Genomic DNA, 4,692 nt, shown 5'->3' with positions numbered 1-4,692 from the left:
ATTAGGGCTAAAATTGAATATTTCATAATACACTACATAAACCTCTAAGTCTATATAAGATTCGAATCAGATATACAACTTATAGTTCCATAATTCTACTTCAACATAAAATCAAATACACATTAATCATTTATAGTTCGAAGTGCTTGCTTTCTAGAACATACCAATTCAAATGGCTGAGCGGGGTCTCATAGCAAATTTCAATTTGTTTAAATTGAAAATATTACTGCGTTGACGAAGAATTTGCAAGTAATATATATTAGTGTTACAAAATAGGCAACTATTCTAAAAGAAAGTTTAGCTCCTGTTGTGAATGTAGTATTTACAAGTAATATGTATTAGTGATTATGTAAGTTGTATATGGCTTATTTGCTACTGTTGTGGATGTATACTAACATTAAACCTTTCGAATTGTGAAACTTAGGCTCAAGTTAACAGTTCTGGAACTGAGCAAGGTGTCATTGGGAATTTGCCTACTACTCAGGTACCACCATTAACCTATGAACTCATTTGGTATTTCTGCAATTATCATATGGCGTATTCTGACACTGTTATGGTTTTCTAGCAAAGCATTGGTAATAAAGGTACAATAACATTTTACATTGTGCATTGTTAAACTTAGGCTCAACCGAACATTTCTGGAACTGAGCAAGGTGTAACTAGGAGTTTGCCTACTTTTCAGGTACAATTAATGATCCCAATGCTTAAATTGCAAAATTAATTATTTTGAGGGTGTACATGCAAAATCCCTCATAAATATAACATGCTGTCTCTATATATGTGGTAATTGGTAATACATAGGGTCTTCCTTTTCCAATGCAACCAAATCAGAGAGACTCGTTTTTCAAGCACTATTGAATCAAGCTCCACTTGGAAATGGAGAAATTGCAAGGGATGACGAATGGTGGGCCAATTTACCTACAAACTGAACCATGCCTTATAGTGTGCCAGAAAGTTTAGATTTTTGTGAATTTACAAGGTAGCATATCAGCAAGGTGAATGGGTCTTGCGTAACTTATTATGTGAATTTTTGTTAACTCATGGTATAGTGGGTATATTTTGGGTAGCGTATTATGTGAATTTTTGTTAACTCATAGCATAGTGTGTATATTTTGTTTATATTAGCAATGTTCAAGCACACAATACTGTGTTGTAAAGGGTTTTCCACCTTATTTTGATACAATGTGTTGATTATGCTTATTAAATGCTTTGCAATCTCTTTTCTCAATGTGTTTTCTATCGATTTGTAAGATGTGTTCTCAGTTTGAATAAGAATTGGGGATTGTAAATGAATACTGGGTTGGTACCGGGAGGATTGTCCAATGAAAGCATTATGGTACCAAAAATAGGAGGCTAGTAATTCCAGGGGTACATCTATGGAAAAAATGCACGGGCCCATTCAAATAATATAGCCAATTTCTGACCAGGTGGGGCCCACTTTTGCTGGTCATGGATATGCTGGGATGGGTCCCCCGTAAACTACCCTTGAAAATACTCTAGTGGGTCCCCCGTAAACTACCCTTGAAAATACTCTAGTGGGTCCCCCGTATGATACCCTTGGAAATACTCAAGTGGGTCCCAGTGGTGTCACCCTTGGAAATGTTCAGGTGGGACCCACGTTCACTCCTGTTGGAAATAATCTGGTGGGCCCCACGATGCTCCCTTGAAAATAATGCAGACGGTAGCCAAGTTTGAAAGTATTTCCAATGGCCCTTTTTTCAAGGGTAGTCCCTTGAAAAAAACCAGAAAAGAGTATTTCCAACGGTCCCCTTGGAAATACAGACTATTTGCAAGGAGGGTATTATCAACGGTAGTTTTTTCAAGGGTAGCGCTTGAAAATGGCGATTTTTGGGCTTCTTTCAAGGGAAAACCCTTGGAAATAGCCATTTTCGGGAGCATGAAAAAAGTGTGAATTCTAGTAGTGGTATACATCCCGATATGAGAACACATCGGCCCATGTTCACTTTTTTTATCCGTTTACATCACATATATTAACTCAACACAACACATCCTATAAGTCCGTTGAGCAAACAAATAATAATATCCTAATATTCTCTAAACAAAGTCAAATGGATTGTTCGAATTCAACATGGATAATTCAACTATATAAAAATAAATGCACACAAAACAATAAGTAATAATTTTACAAAGTTCAAAAAACCCGCACCTGTGATTGTAGGTTGATTAACAATAGTGTCCATGTACTCTACTTTCTCACCACGAACCTAAACCATGTACACACGGGTTTCAAATCAATATCCTTTTATAATATTTGTTTCTAAAATTAATAAATACTAAACACTTTCTTCCAAAATCATTATGTCTAAAGTGGTTATTTCTTAGATAGATCATTGATTAATGTGTTGTCCATCGATTATTATTATTAACACTTATAATATTTTCCAGAATTATATATATCTGTAAATAAAATCAACAAGATAAATATTAATGATCCCAAAGTATTTTATAGATTATATATATACTTGAACAAAATTCCAGAAATTAATATGATTATTTATAATTAATATATCCAATTATTGATCTCAAATAAATACCAAACTCGATAAAGTAAAGTTTTCAGATTTAAATTTAATTATATAACTTCTTAATAATAAACAAATTTTAGATTTTAGTATAATTAAAGAAATTCTTACCAATAATCTAAGTTTTCATATTTTAATTAAAATAAATACTTATTCATGAATCTATACAATTTAAGAACAAAATTGATTCTAACCAAAAAGATCTAGTATAACAAAATAATAGAAATTTTAAAGTACTTGATGAAGAATTTTCGAAACAAAAGTGGAGAATTGGGGAACTTTGTTGGTGGCTGTGAAGAAATGAGAAGAGAGAGTATCGTGTGGCAGGAATTGAAAAGTCCTCTTTGATTTTTATCAGTGTTCTAAATAGCGCGCTATAGCGCCGCTATAGCGTTTTTGGACCCTAAACGCTAAGCTATGCATAATAACGCGCTATTTGAGTTATGGACGCTATAGCGGTAATAGCGGTCCGCTATAGCACATAGCGTATAGCGCAAATAGCGCCCGCTATGCAACATTTGTTGTTTTTTTTCCTTTTTCAATTTATATGAGCTTTAAAATAAATAAATGGTGAAGATATTGTTTAATTTTAATGAATATTACATTATATCAAATTCAGGTCCTCTATAATAATTTTTTCATTTTGCTCTTGGTTTTTTTTTAACTGATGATAAATCAAATAAATAATTGCTAAATTATGGAAATTTTAGGGACTAACAAAAATTTCTTCAAGGATCATCTGTTTATTTTACTAGAAGTATGATTTTTTTTTCTTTTCAATTTCTAGGTTATTTTGAAATTTAAATAGAAAAAAAGATAAATTATGTTATGATGTTGAAGATATTTTAAATAGAAAAAGATAGATAGTTTATGATATTAGTATTACTATAGATATTTTGAGTCGCAATTTAGACTTGGTATTGGTTCAATATGAATATTATAATTTTTTAATCAATTTGATATTATTTATTATTCTATGAGACTAAATAATGTTGATATTTAGTACAAATATATAATATAATTTTTATAAAAATAAAAAAAAATGCTATTTGGGATAGCTTTCGCTATAGCGTCGCTATTCGCTATAGCTTTTTTTGAAAGCTCCCCGCTATGACGCGATAAACGCTATTTAGAACCTTGATTTTTATCATGCTTTCATTGTTTAACATATTTTCAATTAAACCATAGAGAAGTGGAAAGGTTTGAGACAAAACAAAATAGGAGAAAATGATTTACAGTATATATTTAATAAACATAGAGGATCGTGGGTTCAATTAATGGGGCGGCAATTAGAATGTTTGGAGCTTGGTTTTAGAAAAGGAGGGAGATGCCTAGTGGACAGGACTCAAATTGAAAGGGTGCGGTTTCAAAGCAGAGAGTTACGGTTTTCGACAAGAGATAAAAAAATAATTATGGACTCCTATATTTCAATTGGGTTAAGGCTTTTTTTGATATGGAAATCAATTCCATTTATATCTTGACTTACTAATCAAATTAATTAATTAACACTCAAATTTAAATTGGATCGTTTCTTAAGTTCATTCTCTCAATCTACGTGGTGTTACATCCTTCCCCCTTTAAAAAGAATTTTGTCTTCAAAATTCAAACAAAAAAAAATTATAAATATTTTCACTACGCTTTTGCTGCGCACTCTATTAAATTACATGATTCTAAATCCTCCCCACCTTAAGAATGTTGTTCATTCCTCGGAACAAAACCGTTCTCCAACATCTTGAATATATTTAGATACTACGTGTGCATGTTGTTTTCCAACACTCACGTAAGTTGCCTGATTGAGTGACGTTTCCATCGCACTAACAAGTGTTGAATAATTTTGCTCTAAAGTATAAGTTGATTTTTGTCTAGGATTTTCATGAGAAACATTTTTTTTTCCTACACTAACATATCATCTGGGGTAACTTGGAATGGTTGACAACACTGACTTGGTCTAACATGCATGTAATGTCGTAGTTGTGAGACGTGGAAGACTGGTTGCACTTATCTTGGTTTGGGGTAGTACTTACTCATAGGAAAGTGGTTTTAGATGCTTTAATATCTCATAAGATTCTACATATATCTAGGGACTTTTTTTTCATGACTTTGAAACACCGTGTACTTCTTTTCAGTGAGACATGTTTAGCCGCATGTG

At 32.3% G+C, this 4,692-nt stretch overlaps 1 long non-coding RNA gene across 1 annotated transcript; it reads left to right on the top strand.

Annotated features, from left to right (window-relative positions):
* The first annotated feature begins 380 nt into the window (after positions 1-380).
* LOC144564097 (uncharacterized) lies at positions 381-842 on the top strand. Its single transcript, XR_013514551.1, has 3 exons — positions 381-484; positions 623-682; positions 802-842. It is a non-coding gene; the product is annotated as an uncharacterized LOC144564097 (long non-coding RNA).
* Positions 843-4,692: the final 3,850 nt, after the last annotated feature.

The sequence above is a fragment of the Carex rostrata genome, chromosome 13 (assembly GCF_964058835.1).
Source record: "Carex rostrata chromosome 13, lpCarRost1.2, whole genome shotgun sequence".
Lineage (NCBI taxonomy): Eukaryota > Viridiplantae > Streptophyta > Magnoliopsida > Poales > Cyperaceae > Carex > Carex rostrata.
Note: the sequence above shows the minus strand (reverse complement) of the source record. Positions and strands in the feature narration are given on the sequence as shown.